Source organism: Rousettus aegyptiacus, unplaced genomic scaffold, assembly GCF_014176215.1.
Source record: "Rousettus aegyptiacus isolate mRouAeg1 unplaced genomic scaffold, mRouAeg1.p scaffold_m13_p_16, whole genome shotgun sequence".
NCBI lineage: Eukaryota > Metazoa > Chordata > Mammalia > Chiroptera > Pteropodidae > Rousettus > Rousettus aegyptiacus.
The window spans coordinates 51,992,430-52,015,765 of NW_023416291.1; the positions used below are offsets into that span (position 1 = coordinate 51,992,430).

A 23,336-nucleotide genomic window follows, 5' to 3' on the forward strand; every position below is an offset into this window, starting at 1 on the left:
TTTATCTCTGCATCTTTGGCCCTGAATGAATGAATCGATGATTCTGGAGGAAAAAAAAAAAACCAAATTCTAAACTTGAGTTCCTTTGTGGGCACCAGGCCCTCTCCAAATACATACCTTGCAGAGAGAAGATGGTTTCAACATGTTCAGAACACACCTCCATGTGCAATCTTGTTTGTTGTCTCCGAGTACTCCCACCTCCCGTGGTAATCTTTCCCTGTTATTTTTTCTGCCTTTTTATCCTTATTATCCCATTTGCAAGCACCAACTACAGGTCGGAGGGGCACCTTATCACAATTCATCCTTAAACTCTTCACATGAGCAGGAGCTACCTTGCCCGGTTTCACAGAGGGGAAACTGAGACTCAAAGAGGCAAATCCATTTTGCAGGTGGGAAAACGGGCTCAAAGCCCTGTAGGGCAAGTCAGTTCCTGGTCTGGTGTTCCTACCGTGGTTTGTGCTAACGTCAAGGCGGCTGAGGTCGACATGAGGTGGGATGTCTGTAAAATGCTCACTCTGTTGGAAATGCTCCCTCATCCATTCGGCCAATACATAGGGATTCCCCAGAGTCCAAGGGGTCACACCCTGGTGTGACCAGAATAAAATCAGGATGATGGGATAGAGAATGGGGCATAGGGGGGGCTGGTGCCAGGGTCCGGGACGCCTTCGACAAGGAGTTGCTGTGTGAGCAGAAACCGGATGATCTCAGAGGGCTGCTGAGGCACAGCAACAGCGGGGGCAAGGTCCCGGAGTCAGGAGTGAGCCTTTAGTTAGAACCGTAAGGAGGCAGCTTGTCTGGAGTGGTGGGTGCGAATGCCCCCAGGAGGCTGAATTTTATTCGAAGGGGCCGGGGAGCGACGGCATAATTTCGAGCAGCACCATAGCCTTTGTAACAAGTGCCCTAGGGCTCTCCTCCGGAACCGCTGCTCGAGCGGTCCCTCGCGCTAAAGCCACCGCCCACGTGCTCCTGCGGCCCTTTAAAAGCCCGCGGGCCACGTGACCGCGCCGTGCCGCCTCATTGGCTGGGGGGCGTGGCGGCAGCGGCTGCGTAGTGACGTACGCGGGCCGGCCCCGCCCCGGCCCCGCCCCCGGCCGGCGGCGGCGGCGCCGGCGGAAGGGATGACGTCACCGGCTGGGGGGGCGCGCGAGCCGGCACGAAGGGAGCGCGAGCCGCAGTGAGTGTCCTCGCGCCGCCCGCCCGGCAGCCCGGCCGGCGCGCGCACGCCGCGAGCCGCTGGCGCTCGGGCTCTGCTCGGATCCCATGCAACAGCCAGGATGTGAAGCGGAGCAGAGCCGGGGAAGCCCAGCCCAGCCAGCTTTCAGGTAAAGGGGGAACCAAAATCCCGAATTATCCCCAAATTGCAGGCGCTCCAGTGGGGTCTCGGAGGCAGCGGAGTGGGCAGCGCGCCCGCTTTGTGCCGGGGAAGCCTGCACGGCCATTGTGCTCGGAGGACGCTCCGCTGCAGCCGGCTGCACGCCCAGACGCTGCGCCCGGTCAGCTGCGTCCGAACAATGCCCCGGAGGGCCGGGCCGGACCGGGCCGGGGCCACGGGGAGGGCTTGGCAGGCGGGGCGGGGGGCTTCGCCGCGGCGGGGGAGGGGGCTGGGCTGGACTCGCCCGGAGCGCGGCGTTGGAAGCTGCCCAGCGCCGCCGGCTGCACCACCCCGGGCTGCGGGCGGGGCGAAGGCGCGCAGGGGGGACGCGCGTGTGTGTGCTGAGGGGGTGCTGGCGCCGGCCAGGAACCCCGGGCGGGTCCTGGAGGCAGGGGGCGCTGTGCTCGGGGTTTGGAGCGCGCTGGCCCCCCGGAGTGGAGACCAGCCCGGGACTCCAGGTGGGAGTGAGGGAGTGTGGCTCCAGGTGGGAGTGAGGGAGGACCAGCAGGTGCGCCCAGGGCTGCTGATTTGCCCGCCGCCTTCGCTCTCTGTCCGCCTCCCCTGGAGGCCCTCGACTCATCGGCATCTCCCTTTAGCGCCCTTCCGGCCTCGCCTCTCCCTTGAAGGGAGGGCGCCCCTCCAGCACCCTGGCCTTGCCCCACCCTTCTGCGGCCCCCGAGTCCCCTTAGAGCCCCCCGCCCCGTTGGGGCGAGGCTCAGCCCCCAGCCCCAGGGACTCTGGCCGTCACACGAGCGCACGCCCGGCTCCCGACCTCCCCTGGGCACTGGGCTGGGGGCCCCGTGGGGATCCCGGGAGAAGGGAAGCCGCCCCTTGAGCTGCCAGCCCCGCGGGTTCCGCACACCGCGGGAGCCCCCACGGGGGCTTCGGGGGGGAGGGGGAAGGACGGTGACGTCACCCCGGGGCGGAGCCGTCGGAACGAGGTTGAAGGGGGCGTGCAGGTGGTGGGGGAGTCGCCCTGAGCTGAGCCCCCCGAGTTAGAGTGCGGGTGCCCTGGGCGCCAGGGTTTCTACCAGGCTGCGGCCAAGTTTACTGCCCTTATGGAAATCTTTCAAATTTAGGAACCCCCCCCCCCTTAGCACCTCCTCTCACCAATCCAGGACTCTTACCCACGAAACCCTCCTAAATCCGGGAACTCCCCTTCAGCCGGTTTCTCTCCAAAATTCTCAAACCAGGGAAGCCCCCCGCAAACTGGCATTTTTTCCAGCCACACCCCCCCAAATCCGGAACCTCCTCCTAAGTGACCCTTTCCCGATTCCCAGTCCTCTGGCAGCTCCGTAAATAGGCAGCTTTTGAGAGCGCCCCTTCCTCCACAAGCCTTCCTTAAATGTAGCCGCCCCCCTAGCGACCTCATACTCCAAATTAACAAACCCCAGCGCCTCCATCTGGGGGCGCCTCCCCTCCCTCTCTTGGGCTCAGCTGGGATTCCCCTGTCCCCCATTTCAATCTGGGGAGTCCCCACTCAGAATGGGGCTCATGTGCGGCTGGCCAGGCCTCTGAAAACTCAGCCTGGGCAGCAGGGCAGGGGTAGGGGGAGGCGTCTCAGGTGCTCCGGCTGGGCATTAGGACTCTAAGAAGCCGGGACAAAGCGGGAGGGTGCCGACGGGTCCCCAAGATAGGGACCCACTCTCTCCCGGCACTCAGTGGCCTCCACCCAGACTCTGGTTGCTGGCCTTCTCTTGATGTCCACCAGCGCTGTCGTCCCTGGGGTGCAGAGGGCGAGGGCCCCTCTTTGTTTGGGGCACCCTGCTTCCCCCGCGGAGCTGCCTGCCGCCTGTGAGACTCTGTGATACCAGCTGCCGCTGCTGCAGCTTTTATTAAGGGCCGAGGAACCCGACGATTCTCTCATTTGCATAGCTCCCCTCCCCCTCCCAGGGTCCCTTTTCTTTGTGCCCCTCCCCCTGCCAGTCTCGCCTGCCTTCTGTCCCTCAGCCCTCTCTTCCCTCTGCCAGCTGATACTTTGGCTGTGGAAGGCAGGCAGCTGGGCCTGGGGGTGGCTGCTTTCTGCCCCCACATCCCCGAGCCCACCAACTTGGGCCTGAGTCTCTGGCCGGACACCCCTGGCCCCACGATGCCCTCCGCCGGGCGGCAAGAGGTGCCCAGAGTCTGTCTGGGTCTCCATTCTTTCTCTCCGGAAAGCTTCCTTCTGCCCTGTCCCCAGGGCCCTGGGGGCACCTTCACCATGACGGTGCACTTCTTCATGGGGCCCAGCCCCCCCGGCCCCCTGGGGGCTGCCGCCCGCCATACTCTGTCACCCTGAGAGTTGGGATAATTGGGCTCAGGCAAACAATACGTCGGAGGAGACCTGGCCTGCTGATGAGCTCATGCGTTTTTCTATTCTTGCCACCTCGGCTGGTGACATCGGCCCCCCAGGGGGTGACGAGGGCTGGTGCTGTCATGTCTTTGGCCATCCCTGTCCCTGAGAGGACAGGCGATAGCCTGGCCCACTCCCTGCGGAGATGGGGGATGGGTCATTCTGGCGTTGGGGGGTTGATGTTGGAGGGCGCCTCTGAGGTGGCTGGCTGGGCTCCTCGGGGAGCCCTCCCTTGCTGGCCCCTGAGCTGGGTGTGTGGTGGGCGCAGAGGGGGATGCTGAAAGCCAGCACCTGCCCGCTGCCGCACGGAAGCCATCGTAGGCCCGTGGGCCAGGCTCTGGTCTGTTTCCCTCTGAGCCCTCCTTTCCGCCTGCCTCCCGGGGGGCTCAGGGCATTTTCGCATTTCCTCCCAACGCTGTGGCTCTGGGCCGAGGTGTCAGGAACAAGTGCAAAGGGAGACGGTCCCCGGACGGCAGGGACTGGACTGCGGCATCTGGGATTGCTCCGGAGCCGTCACCATCCCCCCGTTTCCTTCTTCACTGGGCCACACAGAACCGGGGGGCAGGGCGGGGGGGGGAGCCTGTGCCCAGCATTGCCCAGGGCCGGGGCTGCCCAAGAAGGCAGCCCCACCTCCACCAGCCGGTGACGTCCCGGCGGTGACTCAGTTTCCCCTCCTGCCTTCTGGGTCACCACCGAACGGCCTTTCACAGGTGTTAGAGCACAGTGCACACCTCCGACTGCTGCTTCCGGCGCCGGGCGCCCTGTGGCCCCACCGATCATGCGGCCTGTGCGAGGGTCAGCGAGCGAGGTGGCCGGGGAGGGGCGGGGGAGAGCGACTCCGAGGCACGGTGTGGCGTTTCCGCCCAGGCGCCCCGCGCCCCACCTTCTCTTGCTAACGTGATTTCAGTGATTTTAGTACCTGCCACAGCCGTGTGTGGGGGAAGTGGGGGGGGGGGCGTGTAGAGAGTTCAGGGTGGAGAGAAAACCCTAAATATAAAAGCGGGTATTTATAAACCCAGCAGGTTTGGGGAATAATTGGCGAAGCTTAATGTTTTCGGTGGAGAGCGGTTCGCCCCACTGCACGGGGCTCCGTTCGTGGAGTCGTTCGGAGCCAGACGCCGGTTCTTGAAAGGCGCGGTGGGCCTGGCGGGCGCCTCGCGGCCCGCGGCGCCTGTGGCAGGGGTCCGATGCCCCTGCAGGGAGGCAGGGGGCCTAGGCAGTGGCCCTGCCACACCGGGGTCCCCGGCTTTTTTTCTGCATCCAGGACAGCCTCCCGGCGACACCCTCTGGCGGCGGGCGTCCCGTTTTCCAGAATTTGCAAGGAGGCCGCCCCCGTGCTGTGGGGCTGGTGCAGAATGCCCTTGCCGTGGCCTTCCCCGCAGCAGAGACGCCGGGGCAGGGTGCGTGGAGGGACGCCCCAGCCGCCAGCCAGGCAGGGCGGCTCAGCCCCCGGTGGGCAGAGAGGGGACAAGGTGAAGGCATGACCGCCGTGCCTGCACGGGACCCACTGCCAAGCTGACAAGAGCCCACCGCGGGCGCCTGGCGGAGTCACAGCGCTGCCTGTGTCGGGGAGAACGAGGCTGTTGACGGTCTCTCCGCGTTGGTTGTCTTATTTCTACCTTACCCCGGCCTGGAACCGGGAAGCTGCCGGCTCGCGGGGCGGGGAAGACAGGGCGCAGGACGCGAGTCCGAGTGTGTGCTGCCTCGTCGCGAGGAGGAGGGCCGCCAGCCCAGAGACAGGCAGGGCTCAGCTGTGAAGCGCACAGGAAGGGGCGACCCCTGGATCTCCTCGGCCTGCGGTCCGGTCTGTCACCCCCCTGCTTTCTAGGAGTTCAAGGGTATTGAGTGTAAGGTGTGGGGTTTTACTCCCCTTCTTTCTTTTTTTCTTTAAGGGAAGAAAAGACACTCGGAAAAAAAAAAAGAGAGAGAGAAAGGAAAAAAGAAAGAAAAAAAGAACCCCGACGTACCATTTCTGTCTCGTCTCTGGCTGATATTTCAGAAGCGTTGGGTGGGGAGGGTGCGTGGGGGATATGAAAAAATCAATTGGCTTACACTTCTGCAAAAGCGAAAATTAACGGGCGGGTGGGAGTGACTCACGGCCCGGCCCTGACTTTCGTGCTTTATTTTTGTCTCTCTCTCTTTCCTCTCCTCCAAGGAGCTGCCGGTCTCCCTGCCCTTCCCCGGGCTTGGCCCGGCCGGGCTGGACCCGGGGCCCGGTGCCATTCCCACCTGGCTGCGGAACCCCATCTCAGGTTCCCTGGACCTGAGGCACTTGGAGTTCTGCTAAGGCCAGACGGACCCCACACCTGAACACCTAGCCACGTTTTTGTGCAGCATCCCCGTCGGTCCAGTTCGCGTTTCCACGGATGCCGCCGAGGTTGGGGGCTTGGAGCTTGCGTTTCTGGCTTGCCGTGACCCCTCCCCCACAAAAGCCTGAAGGGGGGGGGCTGAATTGCAAATGTTTTTTTTTTTTTTTTTTTTGGATAGAGTAGATTTTGTGCAGAGCTCCCTGTGTGGTCTTCGTGGCTCTTGAGGATTTTTTGTTTAAAAAATTTTTTGCCATTAGCTCCTTGTCGGAAGGCCAGGGGTCTCCCGTCCTTCCGGGGGGGGGCGGGGGGGGCGGGGACTGAAAATCCGAGTCGTTCTCTCAGTTCTCTCCTTCCTCTCCCTCTCCCTCTCCGTGGGGCTCGTGCCTGCGGGAGGCTTCTCATTTGCAAAATGAGGTTATGCCTCCGCCTTCCTTTGGTTTGGGTCAGAGCCCGGGCCTACCACCCACCTGGCTTCAACTGTGCACAGCTGGGCCGGCTAGTCGACCTCTCTGTATTGCCTCGTCGCTAGGATCAGGGCCGACACAGCCTGCTTCGTGGCCAGCCGGGGCATGAGATGCTGCGTGTTTGGTGCCCGGCTCCTGCCAGGCTTGGCACTGTCCCGGTGGCCGGGAGGTGCTCTGTGGTCGTGTTGTCATGCGGGTGATCGCGCGTTGGTGGGCGTCCAGGGGGTCGGGGAGGCAGGGTCGAGGCATCTGTGTGTGTATAATTTAATGCCGCTCGTAATTAACCCCGTGACCAGCAGATGAGGGGATGTCGGGGGGGATAATAACAGCTGCTCCGACTTGACGCGGAGCTGCCGCCCGCGCCAGGCCCTGTGCTGAGTAAGCTCGTGGGGCGCCCTCGCTTTCTCGGAGAGGGAAACGGAGGCACAGAGAGGGGTCGTCACGTCGCCGGCGGGGGGTCACGCAGCCCGCAGGCGACAGAGTGAGGGGTCTCACCCAGAGCGACAGACGAGAGGACCTGAAGTCTTACGTCCGGCAGAGTCGGCGGGTGAGCTCTGCCTCGCTGTCAGAGAAGTCGCTTGCCGACGCTTCACCTGCGGGGGGCCCCGGGGGGGTCGCTGTGGGGACTGGGACTCCCGGCCGCCGTCCTCAGCGCTGGCCCGAGGCCGCGGGTTCAGGGCCGGGCATGGCCGCGCGGGGCCGTGTGACCCCAGGCAAGCCGCAATGCCTCCCTGTGCCTTGGCGCTCGTGTCCGCGGGACGGACAGAGGTGGCACCCGCCTCGCGAGGCTGTTGGGAACATTAAATGAGTTCATGTGTGTGAAGCGATGCACGGTCACTTAGCGGGACCTGCCCAGCAGGGGCTCCCCGGAACCCTCCTCTCCCCCAGTGGCCCGTCCCTCCGTGGGGTCCGGCCTGGGAACGATGCGAGGATGACTCACCCACTGCAAACTGGGGCGTTCCCCGTCACTGGCTGCCTAATCAAGGCCGCCCCACTTCCACAGCGGGACCAGGCCCGGCGCCCGGCGGGGTCTGAGCACGGGGGCCGGGCGAGCCTGGCGCGGAGGGCAGGCGGCTGCCCAGGGGGCTCCGGGCGCTCAGACCCCGGCGGTGGCCCCCGAGTGCAGGAGCCGGGGGGGGGGGGGGCAGTCCCACGCTTCCCGGCTCTGAGCTCTCGGCTTCGACTGTGGCCTAAGCCCAGGGGCTCTCAGACGACGGTGAGCTCACTAGCTCGGCGTGCAAACATCCATCCGTCCATTCATTCATTCGCCAGTTCATTTGTTCAGCCAGCCGGGCCTCGGGCTGGTCACGTGGCTGCCGGGCACCTGTTCGCTCACCTGCAAGGCGTGGGGAGGGGCTTTGGCATCACGTCGCTCGTGACAGGGGTATTGCGAGGGGCGTGCGAACTACCACGTGCTCGGCAGCACTGTGTAAGCTCTTCTTTCTTTTTAAAAACGGCATCAATAAATAAGTGAAAGAAACCCTGGGGATGCAGCGGTGAACACAGCAGGCCACGTCCTTGGTCCCCCTCAGTGTGCTGGGGGCGGGGGCGGGGGCGGGGCGGGCAGTGGGTGCGTAAGGCAGAGGGTTCTGCCGAGACCGAAAACCTGGTGGCAGCCAGTCTGTCGCCCGGCCACTATTTCGTCTGTGGGGGACAAGGAGGGCCTTTCTGAGATGGCCTTTGTGATGGAGACAGGTGGACAGGTGCTGGGGACAGCAAGTGCAAGTCTAGGAGGCGGCCCCAGCCAGAGGGGAGGCGGGAGGAGAGGGAATTGCATTTTAAAGACACAGGGCCACAGTTTGCCCAGAGCCCCCCCCCACCCCGAGCCGGGTGGCACATGCCACTGGGAGCTCAGGAGACACCCCCGGGCTGAGGCCCAGAGAGGGAGAGGAACTTGCTTGAGGCCACACAGCCAGGCCCGCCCGGCTGCGAGCTGGGGTGTGGGCCGGGGCCCCTCACACCAGTCGGAGGGGAAAACCAGGTCAGGAAGACGCAGTGGGAACGTCATTCTCAAACCCCAGCCCCCGCGAGGGCCAGGCAGGCAATGCCAGCGGGTGGCCGGGGCCGGCTGGGCCCCCCAAGCCTCCTGGGCAGCCCCAGATGGCTCCACAGCCAGATCTGACGGATTTCCCAAGGAAAGTCAGAAACCTAGGTTTTACATGAAATAGCCCTATTTTACATCCTTGGGTCTTTCTTTTCCTTAAACATTTCCCTTTGCGGGTCGTGCGGGCTCGGACCCCCTCCCGTGCCTCTCCGCCCAGCCTCCCTGTCCTGGGCTGTGCGATGGTTTGAGATCCGAAGCCACCGTGACTGACAGGTCCCTCAAAGGCACCAGCACTCACTCGGGAGGGCCGTGGACGGGGCCTGGGCCAGCGTCTGCGCTCGATAAACGCTGGCTCTGATTGTATTAATATTGGTCATAATGATAAACTTGACTTAAATTAAATGCCGAGCAGAGGGAAGCCGGCTGGCCCCGCGGGGCCTGGCTGCGGATTATCTCCGGCTGCAGGACCCGCGCCTCGCACTCCGTTTCCGGAAGGGACCTGTCGGCTCCCAGGCCTGGGGCATGGGGGGTGCCAGCGTCTTCTTGTGGGGTTTATTGCAGTGGTTTTCAACTAGGGTCAGTTTTGCTCCTTGGGGGACACTGGGCCATGTCTGGGAGCACCTGTGGTCGTCATGACTGGGGGGCTCCTGGCACCGGTGGTAGCTGGGGGGGCAGGGATGCCCCTCAGCCCCACGGTGCCCAGGACCGCCCCCTGCACAGAGCGATCTGGCCTCGATGTCAGCAGTTCTGGGGCGGGGGGGGGGGCCCTGATTCATACCTGAGCTGCGGCCGCAGGCGAAGTCAGGCTGACGGCTGGTCGTGGATGTCTGTCCGCCTGCGGTGCTCCCCAGCGTCCGGCTGGACTTGACCACCGCTGTCGCTGATGGGTTTCTGCGGCACACCTGCCCACCCCACCGCCCTCCTGACCGTCAGAGGCGGGCTGTGGCCCCTGACTGGCGGATGCTGGCAGGCGGGAATGCTGGGTCCTGCCAGGGTGGGGGTGGGGGTGTCGGCCGGGGGGGCTGCCGCGCCCACACTGCTTTTCTTCCCCTTTGCCCCGCGTGGCCTCGGGGCCTCGGGAGGGCGGGCGCAGGCTTGGGCGCTCCAGCCTCGAATCCCTCCCGACGTGGGTTCTTCCCGGGGGGCCGCGTGAAGCAGCCCTCAGCCCCTCCCCCTGAGCCCTGGTCCCCTCGTCCTGAAACGGGACGACGCTTGCCTGCTGCCTGATTGCTTACGTGGTATCACGTCGACTCGGTGCTGGGCGCCGGTGCCGGGGAGCACTGTGTCCTCCCGCCTGGCCCCCATCTTCACGAATGGCGGCGGGGGGTTAGAACGGAGCCCCAAACCTGCAGTTTCCCAGCAGCTGCACGGAGGGGCAGCCACCCTCCCCCACCCCCCACCCCCGGACACCGAGTCCCCGACCCGGGCGCCGGCATCGTTCACATTTCCTCCTTTCACCTCTGGGACGGCCCCAGGAAGGTGGCAGCTGTCACCCGTCTTGCAGGTGGAGAAGCCGAGGCACCGACTGGGGACGAGAAACTTGGTCGGGGCTGCCTGGCTCCTGCCCCCAGGGAGAACCGAGGCGTGGCCTCTGTGTGGGGGTACGGAGGGCCCTGGGCCGTTTCACTGAAATTCTTCATGGCATTCGCAGGAGGTTGCCCTGTGCTCTCATTTGCTCTGGGCCCCGCAATCATGTGGCGGTTGAGGAGCCGGGAGGCTGCTCCCCATCCCACCTGTGTTGTGGGGGACGGTGTTGGTGTGGTCTGGGTGCTGGGTGCACCCTCCCCCCCACCCCCCGTTTTGCTTCTCACAAGCTGTGTGACCTTGGGGGAGTTGCTTAGCTTGTCTGGACAGCGCACCCAAGCTCCCTGCTGGCCTCCTCGCCGTCTCTCCCTGCCAGGTGGGAAGGTCGAGGTTGGGGAACCCCCCTCCGCCCCAGCAGCTGCCCGGGCCCGGGGACGAGAGGGCAGGAGACCCGGGCCCGAGGCAGGAGCTCTGTGACTCTGACCCCTCACTTGTCCTCTCGGAGCCCCCGCGAGTCTGAGTTGTCTGGCACAGAAGTAGTGATGAGTGGGTGTCAAGAGCTGGGAGTTTGGAAGGTGGGGCTCAGGGAACCCCGAAACAGTCCATGAGAAAAGCCCGGAAGAGGCAGCGACCCCAAAGAGTGCATAGTAGCCAGGCCAGGTGATCTTAAGACTCGGCTACACCTGCTGTTTGCTCCATACCCCGTGTGTCCAGCCAGAAGGCCAGAGAAGCCACCCGGGGGCCACGCTGCCGTCTCGGCCTCATTAGCCATGTGACCTGCTGGGGCCTCAGTCGTCTGTGGAATGGGTGTGAGACTGTCCGGTGGGCGGTGGGCGGGGTCTGTGCTGAGTGTGCCTGCCAAGTGTTGGCACGAGCCCCACGCAGGGCAGTACGACACCCAACACCCTCGACGCAAGTCAGGGACCTGTGCACGGGGCTTTGCGAGACGGGGCCTGGGGGTCCTGGGGGGCGGTCGGCCCCACGTTTGGCTTCTCTCAAGGGCGTGGAGTCACCCTGGAGCCTCCTGCCGCAGTGCCGAGAGCAGGCTGGCAGGAGCTAGTGGCAAGGCCCAGGCGGACGGAAGCCCAGGGCGGGAGGCCTGGCCCCGACCACCAGAGCCACAGTGACTGGCGGGACCGACCGCACCTGCGCGGCCAGAGACGCCGGCGGCCGGAGGGGGTCAGTTCTGACCTCTGGGTCTGCGCCAGGGTCACCCTGCAGGCTGCATCGAGGCGTCTGGACCCCCCCATCCGGTGCTCTGCCCGGCACCAGCCAGATTTCGGCCCCTCACGATGCCCGTCGCGTGCCCCTTGCCCCGGCTGCCCTACCCTGCTAACGAGGGGTCGTTTTCTTTAAATGTGTTCTCCTGTGAAACTTAAAGGAGAAAACTTCCCACTCTCATGAATGGGTGCGTTCTTGACGTAAGTAGGTGGGACCCTAAAAGTAGATGTGTCGGGAGCAGAAAAAAGAAGTTAAATCCGCCAGCAGCTGCCTAGGCTTGGGGCCGAGGCCAGGGCTGCGTTGGCACCCGCCGGAGGCGGCCGGCTTCCGAGGGCTGGACGTGTGCAGGGCAGGGACGGCCCCCTGGCCGTCGGCTCATTCCGCTGCAGGCGGCTGGGACCGTTCGGGGTCCCCCGGCCGAGCGGCCGGCTGAGACCCCCTCCGCCACCAGACTTTGCTTGGACTTTGTGTCTGGGTGTTCCTTCTCCATGGCTTGGGGAGAAGGTTCTTTCTCCCTGAATTCAATTAATGAGCCTATTAAAAACTATTTATTTTCTCTGACAGTTGTTTACTGAGGAGAAGGAGATGGATGGGTCAGGCGTCCTAACCAGGCAGCCGGGAGGGCGGACGGGGGAAGCCTGGTTCCTTGGGCCCTGGCACGTGGGCAGAGCTGACGATGGGGGGGGGGGAGGTCCTGCCTTCTGGGGGCCCCCAAAATGCAGAGCCTGCACGTGGCCTGGGCCAGTTTCTGACTTTCCAGTCTTTGAGAAGGGACCCTGGGATGAGCAAAAACCGTTGTCGCGTGGAGGCAGGGGCCTGGCCCCAGTGATTTCCCTCGCCCGCCTCCGGGCCGGCATGTCTGAGATGCACTGGTTCGGAACGTCAGGGCCGACCCCGCTGGGCCATATGTTTGTGGCAGGGTCTCTCAGTGACCCTTCTCTTCTCCATAATAGTTGAATCCTATAACTTATCTGGGCACGCGGCCACCTGGTAAGAAAAAAATTTTTTTTCCCCGATGTATTTCGCTGCTGTCTGTGCTCTATGCTTCAACTCTGACCGGTGGGATAAACAGGCAGGATTTCCTGGAAATGCCTGCAAAGGGAGGTGGCCCATCCCCCTTCTACCCCCAGCTAGAATGCGGAGGTGATGGCAGGCACTCAGGCAGCCATTTTGCACCGCGAGGCAGGTGTCGTGGATGAGAAGGGGAGGGAAGGATCCTGGGCACCAGCGATTGTGGGGCAGGCAGCAGCCCTGTGAAAGGCCAACCCGGGAGCTTCCTTGACGTGAGGAGAGAACTTCCGCCTCTCCCGTGAGACCTTTGGCAGCCGCAGCCCGACCCGCTCCCACAGCCGCAGCACGTGAGCCTCAGGACGCGGTGGCTTCTTGTCTCCTTCAGGCCTCGAAGCGCCGTCGCCATATCCACGTTGCCGGCGTCTTAAAATCCGCCTCGCCCTCGGCCGGGACTCCCCGGGGGAGGCGGTTTCGCCGGTTTCCTCTGCCGGGCCCAGTGCGTGTGCCCTGCGGCACCCCAGGTCCCCCGGCGGGCCGCTCGCGCCCCTGGCAGGCAGCACCCCAGCGGCCCCTGCCAGCTGCCCCCACCCAGCTGGCCGGTTCAGGCCGGCAGAGTGGGCCCCAGCGGCTGCTCCCGATCCTCTCTCTCGCCCCCGCGTTCTCACCTCGGCCTCCAGAAATAGCCCCTTTTAAAATAGCCGCGTCCCCGCCAGCGCTCCGGGGCCTCTGGCTGCCCACGGATGTGACGCGGGCTGACGGGCCAGTCTCCGTGAGTTGCTGTGGGGTTTTTAAAAACGCAGTTGGTGTTAGGAGTTTCCCCCCTCCCCCCTTCTAGGCCTGAAGAAGCCCAGCCGCCCCGCAGGGCTGCGTTCCCATCCCTGACACTTGTCATGTAGGTTTCGCGTTCTGTGTCCCCGTGGACGCGGCCACCAGGGGGCGTCTGGTGTTCAGAGCCGCGAGCTGCTGCTGTGCAGGGGCGACCCTGTGGCCTGCAGGCCCACGTCTGGTCAGGAAGCCCCTGGTCTGGGTCTCAGCGCTGCCCCTTGCTGGCCGTGTGACCTTGAGCAAGTGTCAGAATTTCTCTGAGCCTCAGTTTACCCGTCTCTGAAATGGGGACACCTGGGGACTTAGGCACACGGCTGAAGTGCTCTGAGTCTCAGTACACAGCTAGTGCTTTACAGGAATTATGGGCATTTTCCTGTCAGGTTTCACTTTGGCCATTTACTGAGACCATGTGAGTTAGCGGACCCTAGGGCCCATGGCCTGGGTTCGGGTCCCAGCTCTGCTCCTTATTTGCTGTGACTTCACGTCTTCCGGCTTTGGTATCCCCACCTGGAAAATAGGGACACCGATCGATCACTCTCCCTGCCAGGGTTCCTGATGAGTTGCTGAGGGGGGAGGGAGGTACTTGGAAACCAGACCTGTATTCGCTAAATGTTGATCCGGCGCCTCCCGAGAGCCAGCCCTTCCTGGGGCAGGATCAGCAAGTCGGACACTTCTGTCTGCTTCGAGGTCCCTGCTCAACCTCGGGGTCTTCCCACCGGGGCAGGGATTAAGCTGGCGGGAGGGAGGGATGGCCCCGCCCAGGCCACAGGCACCATGCGGCATGCGGGCAGCCCCCCCTTTCTGTGTTTACTCAGAGCCCCCGGATGCGGGTGGCTCAGACCGGTGCTGGAGGCTCAGGAAAGGGCGCAGAGGGCAGAGTCCAGGCACGGCTCAGAAAGGGGGACAGGAAGGGCCCCGCTGGAGGCGGCGTGGGTGCTTCCGCCGCCAGCCCTTCGGCCGGGCAGCTGGCTCGGCCATAGCGGTCGCCTCCGCGGCATCTGTGCCTTTGGTCGCCCCGGGGGTCCCTCCGACACCTACTGTGTGCGAGGCCCTGTGCTGGGACCCAGCCTTTGTGGGGCCCGTGCTCCGATCTCGGATGGACGACGGCAAAATCCGAGCCGTGTTAGATGGCGATGAGAGAAAACGAGAGGGAAAAAAGGGACTCGAGAGTGGCGGGATGAGGGGCGTCGTTTTAAACGGGGTGAGGACTGACTCGGGCGCCCACGGGCGCCCTCTGGTGGCTGCCGTGGGGAGGACAGGCTGGGGCGGCGGAGGACGGGAGCCGGGGACCGGGGCGGGAGGGACTGCGCGGGTCCAGGTGGGTGGGCCAGGTGTAGACAGGGGAGTGGGGAGGAGCGGGCAGACTTGGAAGAGAGTTGGAAGGCAGACTTTTCATGCGCTTTCTGCGCGTTTCATCTTCACAATAGCTCTCTGAGGGCGGGGTGAGAACGCTTAGGCCCAGAGAGGTCGAGTCCTCCGCCTAGCGTGCCACAGCTCGACGCAGCACGGCGGCGGCAGGGTGGCCGGCCAGGCTGACGGGGTGCGGCCCGCTCGCCTGGCGCTTCGCAGCCAGCGCGTCCCAACCTGCAGCCCAGCCGGTGGTGCGTGTAAAGGCGGGGCGCGGCCCAGCGCCCCTGCCCCGCCCAGCGCCCCTGCCCCGCCCAGTTGGAGGAGGGTGCATCCTAAGTGGGAACCCGGCAGCTCCACCAGCCTCCGGTCCAGGCCCCCTCGCCCGGTCTAGGCCCCCTCACCCGCTGCTCCGCTGTGTGACTTGCGGCCAGCCGACCTCTGCGAGCTCTCATTTCCTCTGAAATGCGTTTGTTTATCCCAGTAATAGTGTTTGAGCACCTGCTGTGCGCCAGGCAGTTTTGGGCAGGGTGCTTATTCCTGCTTTGATCGCTGCAGCCTCCAAAGTGTCAGCTGACAAAGCCCAGGGCCCAGGGAGGTGCCGGGTTCCCAGGGCCTGGCAGACAGAGCCTGGTGCTGTGTGTAAATCCCACGTCAGCAACTCTGGGCCAAAAAGCGGTTTAGAAGAGCTGGGTTTGGGACAGAGTTTCAGGAAAACTCGAACCTTATACTTTCCACTGATGTACCTAGTTTGGGAGAGAAATGGGATCGAAATCTGTCCAGAGAAGTTGAAAAAGCTCTTTGGGTAGCTGTCCTGTGACAGTCCGCTGCGGTAAGGAAGCTGTGTCCCATGTAATTGGCGGCATTTTTTCCCTCTTACTGGTGTGTAAGATACCGATGCACCTTGAACTCGATGAAATGTGGAAGTTGCCAGACCTGGAACTAGGGGGCGAGAGGGGAAGAGAGCGTGGGAGGAGAGGTCAGGGAGGGCTTCCCGAGGGAGGCGCAGACACCAGCGGCTGCCGCGCTCAGCCCCAGACCGGGCGATGCCGCCCACGTGCTGCCTTCTAGTGACCGTTTAGAAAGGCCTGAGACCCAGAGGTTTAGCGCTGTGCAAAGTCCTCCAGCACTCAGGGTTTCACACCCTTAGCCCGACTGCTGACGAAGCTTCACCCTCAGGTGTGCAGTGGGTCTGCAGCCTGGGGGAGGGGTGGGGAGAAACTCAAATCCACCCGGCTTTAGTGAAAAAGCAGATTAATCGATTCGCTCTGGTCCCTGAGAAGGCTGATGTTCAAACAGGGCAGCTTCAGGCACAGCTCGATCCAGGGGCTCAGACAAGGGGCCCTCAGCAGATGGAGAAGGGTGGACCCTGGCGGCCTCATCCATGGGCCTGAGGCCCGCAGGCCCACGCCACAGACTCTGGTCATAGCTCCGAATCTAAAGTCTGTGGCTTGGGCAGGTTGTCCCAGGCCAGGGAGTGACAGCTCCATTTACAGATGGGGACACCGAGGTTCAGAGATGGGAAACGATTTGCTTATGGTCACACAGTATGCGTGGAGCAGAGCCTGGAGCTGAGTGCACGTCCACCCCGTGCTCTCACACTAGCAGATTCTCTGTAAACAGAGACTGGGTGGTGGAGTGGTCCAACCGAGGCAGAGAAGGGAAGCAGGTTTGCCAGGGGCCACACTGACCTCGGGCCGGGCTCTCCCTCCGCCTGTCCAAGAAGCGCCCCATCTCAGACCCTCCTGCCACCCACTCCGGACGGTTAGACGCTCCCTTTGCTCTTAATGAACACATCACGGGTGACAGGTGGGGAGGTCCCCGCGGACCCTGGCTCCATGCCATCCGCAAGCCCTGGCCAGGCCTGCCCATCTCTGTCACAGGAGGAAGCGAGACTGGCAGCCAACTGCCCTTGCCCGAGCCAGCCGCCCCGCTGCCCGCCACCCCGCGTCCTCCGCGTTTGCTCGAGGCCTGCCCCCACCCCCGCGGCGGGCACCGAGCGCGGCCCAGGGAGTCCCGCCGTCTCCGCCCGGGCGCGGCCTGCCTCGGCGCGCTTGGCTCTTGAGCATCCCCATGGCATTCGTGGGGGACCTACTGTGCGCCGGGCATGGGTGGGCTTTGTCGCCATGTAAACCCCTCTGCCCCGTCTGAGCTGTGTGACTTTCCTGACCTCCCTGGGACTCGACCTCCTCGCCTGTCACGGGGAGGGAAGGAAGTAGGTGAGACGTTGTGCGCAAAGCGCTTTGCGTGGTGCCTGGCACGCGACGCTGAGTCCCGAAACCCTGGCCATCGTCGTCTCAGCGTTAGCAGACGCGCTGCGTGTCCTCTGCCCGTCCTCACGCCTCCTGCTCCAACGGCGCCTGTGCGCGCAGAGCCGCCAGCCCCTTGGCCTGGGCAGTGCCCGGCCCCCTCCCGATGGACGGGCCCACGCATCCCGTGAGATGGACCGCGGTGCTCGTCACACACAGGCTTCCGGCACGGGCATGAGCCGCTTTGTGGAATGCACGCTTAGCCTCCGCCGGGGTGCGCTTGGCCCCTGTGAAGCGCGTCTGTGTACCCCAGCCTCTGGGGACAGCCACGGGGGCCAGTGCTCCCCGCCACTGCCCCCCAGGGGGGGTGCAGCACTAGCCTTTTCTTTCGGACCCTGAGAAAAGCTTCTGAGTGTTGAGAAAACAGTCACGCTGCCTTTTCCGGGCCAAGGCCCTGCGGGGCTCTAGAGATTCACCACTGGCTGTTTACTGACCACCTACTGTGTGCCAGGCTCCGCTCTAGGTTCTGCGAACAGAGTGGTGAAGAACACAGGGGCAAGCTCTGTCCTCGTGGAGTCTAGCGGGGAGATCCACGGCACACGGATGGATGGATTATTTATTCTTCAAGGGCCTACTGGATGCCTTGCGAGCAAAAAAAATGAAGCCGGGGAAGGGGTGGGTGATGAGGGGGGCTTTTTAGCTACAGAATCAAGGCGGGCCTCTCCGAAGAGGTGGCATTTCAGCAAGGACCAGCGGTAACTGAGGGGACACTTGTGCGGACTTCCTGGGATGGTGTTTGGGGGGGACACAGCCCACAGCCGGAGGCTGGGCGGAGCCTGCTCAGGGGCTGGAGCAGAGTGAGCCGGGGAGGGGGAGGGCAGGAGCCGGGGGAGGCGAGGGTGGGGGTGACTGCTCTGGTCTAGGCGGAGGGATGGCGGCTGGACCAGCAGAGGGGCAGGTGAAGCGGGTCGGTTCTGGAAAGATTTTTCACAGGAGCCAGTGGGATTGGCCGAGCGGTTGGGCTTGAGAGTCGGCAGGCAGGAGAGGCGCAGACGCGGCGACTCCCGTGTCAGGACAGCCAGGGAGGTGGGCGGCAGGCGCAGGGGCTGGTTCTCTCTGGGCGCATCGTTGAGGGCCTCCTGGAGGTGGCGGCCCCGAAGTTGGCCTGCAGACGTGATCTGCGGCCCTCACCGAGGCTTGGCCTTCTGTGCAAAGCTCTTACGTCAGCGTCTGGCTGCACGTTTGGGGTTGGACGGGGCTGGGGCTCTGCCGGCTCCAAGCTCCACGGAGGCTCTTGGGGCAGAACCCCAGCGGTTCACGGAGGCCGCCGCCGTGGGACGTGGAGGGGCCGGGGTTGTAGACCGGGTGACCAGAGCCAGAGAGGGGAAGGTGCTCGCCCCCTGGGCCACGCAGCATGCAGCGAAGGTCTGACCCCCTTGCGGGCTGGGCTCCCTCCCCTCCGGGTGTGTGTCTTCCACCCCCGGGGCTGCCAGCTCCAGTTCCTGGTGGTTTCCAGGCCCCCCTTGGCTCCAGCTCGGCTCTTACCTCCTGCCTCCGCACACTCTGTGCCCAGGGGCTGGTGCCAGGCGGGCTGGGGGGGCTCGGCCAGGGCCCTCCGCCTTACTCCAGGGTTCCATGCGCCCCGAATCCCCCTCCCCTGATCCCACTAATGATGGAAGAGGAACGGGAGAGAGTGAGCGAAATTATATACACACGAACATATAAAAATTAGTTTAGGATCCAGGCCAAGAACCACTTGCACTTGGCCAGGCATTGTGGGTAATTCATCGCCGATTACCATAAAAGCTGGAGCCTGGCTGACAGGCGGCCGCGGGCTTTTGTTTAAGATTCTGATGAATATATAATCTCCCTCCTGGTCTGGAGCCCGAGGGGCCACCGCCTCTGCAGCCCCCTGCAGCCGTGGGACCCCCTGCGTACCCCGCCCGATCCCCCCGTGATGAGCACGGCCCCCACGGGTGCCTGCCCGAGCAGCTGGCAGCTCTCATCTGCCTGGGAGCCGGGTGGACCCTGCCTTGGGGACGCTGGCCCCAGTGGTCCAGGCCTTGTAATGCATTCCCGGCCCGGGGCCTGGTTGCCTCGGTTCCTCGTACATCCATTCGGTACATGGTTGCTGGGCCCCTCACGGGTGCTGGGGACGCCGCAGTGACCCGCGTAGACAGGGTCCCTCCCCTTAGAGTCTGGGGGCTGATGGATGAACGGATGGACATTTATCCGTATTGAAAGATTCCCAGGAGATGCAAATTACAACAGTGAGATGCCTTTTTTTTTTTTTTTTTTTTTGCCCATCCGCTTGGTGAAAGTGTCGAGCTTGGTGACATCCAGAGTGCCTTCGGTGAGGACCAGGCCCTTGGGGAGCCACCGGCGGGAAGATAAATGAGCATTGCCACTTGGTAACGTCTTTTGTTTTAATTCGCGTTTCTGAGCAGATAACGCGTGTGTGTGGGACGCAGTTGAGGACGTGCTGAAGGATGCCTGAATGGCGTCTCTAACGCCCGCGGTGGCATCTCTACCGCCCACCCCGTCCGCAGTGCCCTCCCCCTCCTTCCCCAGAAAGAGCCGCCAGCCTCCTCCTAGGACAGTAGATCTTTTTCTATACCGGCCCAGATAGTAAATCTTTTCAGCTTTGTGGGCCGGGCGGTCCTGTGCCTACACCTCGACCCTGCCTTGGGGCGGGAAGGCAGCCAGGAATGCGCGTGGCCACTGGCCGATAAAGCTTTATTTAGACGAACAGTCTGCAGGCCTGATTTGGCCCGCGGGGTGCAGCCCGCCCCCCCTTCCGCACCAGCGCGGTCTGGTAGAAGTTCTGTGCGATGACAGAAATGTTCTCTGCCCGCGTTTTCCGATGAAGTGGCCGCTGGCCGCGGGTCCTCCTGAGCTTTAGAAGCGCGGCCGATGCGGCCCGGGACGAGGGTTTCGCACCGCAGCCCGTCCGATCCCTGAACGCAAGCGGCCGGCCGGGCGGGCGAGCAGCGCGGCCGTGAGCGGCGTGGGCGGCCGGAGCTGCAGCCGTCCGTGGAACCAAATGGCAGCGTCTTCCGCGTGCGGTGCTGCGTCTCAGTGTGTTCTCTTTCCTCCCACTTAAAAATCCAGCATCTGAAAAGTAATTTCATAATTGGGCATCTGGCTTCCCAGCTTCTCTTCGCAGCCGCGATGCTAATCTCAGTGCTAAGGGATGCGAGTCTTCGGTGGCCGTCTTTGGTCCCTTGTCCGGTCAGGCACGCGGCCGATCCCCTGTCGGTGGACACTTAGGTTGTTTCGAGTCGTTCGCTGTGAGGACGCGTCAGCCGTTTCAGGGGGATGTGTCCGTCAGACGTTCCCAGAGGCGGTGCTAACACGCCCAGAGAGAACGTGGAACGACCCCCGGCTCTCGGCGTGGAGAAAGCGGGAGAGACAGGCGCCTCCCCACGCGCCTGGGGGGGTGCACATGGGGGTTCACCACGGCTCGAGGTGAGACAGGGGAAGAGTGGCGCCGAGCCTTAAAGCGGTCACGCTGGGCTCTGGCCTTGCCGTCGGCCCGTCCCTGCGTGGGAAGGACCTGCCCTCGCCCCGCGGGACGGCTGCGTCACACACGGGCTCGGGTCGCCATGCCACGAGCTCTGGGGCCGCGTGACCTCGGATGCGGCAGGAGGTGGGGGCTGCCGAGGGGGCGCCGAGGCCTGGTCGAGTGGGGGGGGGGAGTGAGAACCCGCTTGGGTTCGCCCCCCCGCTCTGCCACTCAGTAGTGGTGAGGCTGTGAGCCCAGCCTCTGTGCCTCAGTTTCCCCAGCTGAAGAGTGTTTGTGGGGGGATATTAGCACCGGTCTCTCAGGGGGCTTGGTGAGCTGGCCCTCGGGAGGAGCTGGGGTGACAGCCGGGGTGCTCCCTGAGCACCTGCGTGGGCTGGGCTCAGCTCTGAGCGCGCTGCCACGGGGTAGATGGGGCTGGGTCCAGGTCAAACCGCTGCCCACCCAGGACTTGCGAGCTTGGGGAGCAGCCCAGGGAGGCTGTGCCTACACCTGAGCTCAGCGGCAGGTCCAGCTCTGCGGCCCCAGCCCCCCCCGCCCCCACTGCCGGCAGCCAGCTCCCGGGTCCCTCCGCCTTCTCACCTGGCCCGGGGCTCCTTCTCCCACCTCCTCCGTTTTGTCCAGCACTGCTCGGGGCTCCTCCCCCGGCTCTCCTGTTCCTTCCCGTCTTAGACGTCAGTTACCTCCTCCCGCTTCTGTGCCGGAGGCCCCGATCTCTGACCGCGGGAGCCCCCATCTGCCTCCCGCACAGGCTGGTGGACTCCTGATGACCGAGCTGGGCTGCCCAGGCCATCCCGTGTCCCTGGCGCTCAGCCTGGAGCCTGGTATACAGTAGCTGCTCTGTAAATGCAGATGGGGTGGGAAAGGAGAATTGTTACTGGAGGGTGACGATCGTGCCTCAGATGTGTTCAACTAACGTGCGCCCGTCTAATCCCGTCTCCCGGCTGCGCCGGCCCCTCTTCCCCTACAGCCCGGTGTGTTCGGGCCCACCCCAGGGCCTTCGCACGTGCCGTGCCCTCCACCCGGGGCTCCCTCCTCACCCCGTCTTTGCGCGGCTGTCTTCGTGCATCTCTCCCTCCTGCCCTAGCAGAGAAGCCAGCGAGATTGTCCGCTGTGTCCCCAGAACCCAGGTGCGGGGCCGGTGCCCAGGTTTGCACGCTGACCGAGACTGGGTCCCACCCTCACGAGAGGTCAGTTGGGCTGCACCAAGCCCTGGCGCGGGGACCTCGCTGGCCCGCGCTCCATTTCCCTGACCCTCGCAGGCCTCGAACCCACAAAAATCAGCCTCAGGCACCAAACGCCCCTCTCCCCCCGTACAGCTGGGGACCTGTGGCATGGGCAGCGGCAAGGACTTGGGCAGGGACAGAGGTGGGAGGACCTGGGCCTTCGGCCTCCTTTGGACCCCAGTTTCTCTGGAAGCCGCAGCAGGCGGGGTGGGGGGGGCGGGGGGTGAGGGGGGTGTGTGGCCTTCACACACGACACCTGCAGGTGCTCTCTCTCCCCAGGCCTTCGGTCTGCTGCCTCTAGCAACAGTATCCAGGGAAGAAGGAAGAACTCGGCACATGTTTTAATTGTGATGTTTTTTTTCTGGTGACTTTCAAGGCTGTGCAGTCAGAGTGGCACATTATTGAGTTAGTTTCTAAAGTAAATTAGTTTAAGGGAAAGCCGTGTGCCAGTCGAAGGAAAGATTTAATGAGGGGCTTGGGATGCGGCAGAGGTCGCGAGCGGAGAGGGGAGGTTTCTGGGGGACGCACGCACGGCCTCCCGGGGAACCCGGCAAGCGTCGAGGCCTCTTGAGAGGGGATGCGGCCAGTGTGGGGAAGCAGCCACAGATGGTTCGTGGTGGGGGGTGGTGGTGGTGAGTGTGGTCCTGGGCCCACCCTGGCGGAGACTGGCCCTCCGTCCCTCCGTGTCCCTCCATCCGGCTTCTGTCTGAGTCAGCAGTTGCCTCTGGGCCACACCCTGGAGTCCAGTGTCAGCTGGGGCAGCTCTTTACAAATTTCTGCCCTTGGGGCAGGAGTAGCAGCCCTGCAGAGAGTTGGATTGCTAGTTAGGGAGACCGAAGGTCACGTCCCAGCTGTGTGGACCTGTGTGTGGCTGCAGATGACACCTGCCGACCTCTGCCCTGTCCTGCAGATCAGCCCCTCCAGGCTTTGCAAAGCCTCCTAGCCATTATTGGTCCCTGTGTTCATTTAGAGAGCATTTTCCGAGCACCCGCTGCACCCGGCCATGACCGAAGCCGACTCAGCTCTGGCCTCCTGGCTCCCAGTCCCCAGCAGAGCTAACCGCAGAACTTTCTGTGATGACACAAGTGTGTCGTATCTGCCGTGAGCCTCGTGTACCGGAAACACAGCCAGTGTGACTGAGAAGCCGAATTTTGGATTTTATTTAATTTTATTCAACTAGTCATTCATGGCTGTTGGATCCCTATTGGGCAGCGCTGATTGAGACAGTAAAAAGAGACCGATAATTTTAGATGAAAATAAGTGGCAAAAAAAAAGAAAAAAAGAAAAAAAAAGAAAGAGGGATGTGGATAAGGGACGACGGAGGTGCCCCCTGAGCTGCAGGGGCCAGCCAGGGCGTCCGTGGGTGACCTGCGTGGTGAGAGGGAAGCGGCCATGGAAATGCAGGGGGAGGTGGTCCAGGCTCAGGGCACGGCCTGTGCAAAGGCCTGTGCAAAGGCCCTGGGGCGGGGTGGAGCCTGGTGTGTTGGAGGAAGGTCAGGTGGCCCCCCGTGCCTGGAGCAGAGGAGGAGTGGGCGGGGAGGGGACAGATGGTCCTGAGGACTTTGAGGCCAGGGAGGTGGGAGCCCCTGAGGGCTGTGGGCTGACAATGGGACCTGGGACCTGACTCAGGTGCTCACAGGAGCCCTCTGGCTGCTGCAGGGGGACAGGCTGTGGGGAGCGAAGGCCGGAGCTGGGGGGCCAGAGCTGGGTGGATGTGCTTACTGGTCCGGGCGCTGGACAGGGTCAGAAGTGCACGTGGACAGATGCGTGAGAGAGTCCAGAGGGAAACTCGTATTTCCAGACCAGCAGCATGTGCGGGAGGGAAGAGAGGTCAGGGCTGGGCCCCTGCTTCTAACCTGAGCCCCCGGAGGGGCGGAGCGGGGCGTGCT

The 23,336-nt window shown here is 63.7% G+C and overlaps 1 protein-coding gene across 4 annotated transcripts in view; it reads left to right on the plus strand.

The window, feature by feature from the left end:
• Positions 1-1,154: 1,154 nt before the first annotated feature.
• PTPRS (protein tyrosine phosphatase receptor type S) overlaps positions 1,155-23,336 on the plus strand; it is a 90,513-nt gene continuing 68,331 nt past the window's right edge. For 3 of the 4 annotated variants that reach the window (XM_036234063.1, XM_036234058.1, XM_036234064.1), the window contains exon 1: positions 1,174-1,322. The gene's annotated coding sequence lies outside the window, so the exon portion shown is untranslated. Of the gene's footprint in view, positions 1,323-23,336 lie in introns of all 4 variants that reach the window. The other variant, XM_036234057.1, reaches the window with a different exon arrangement.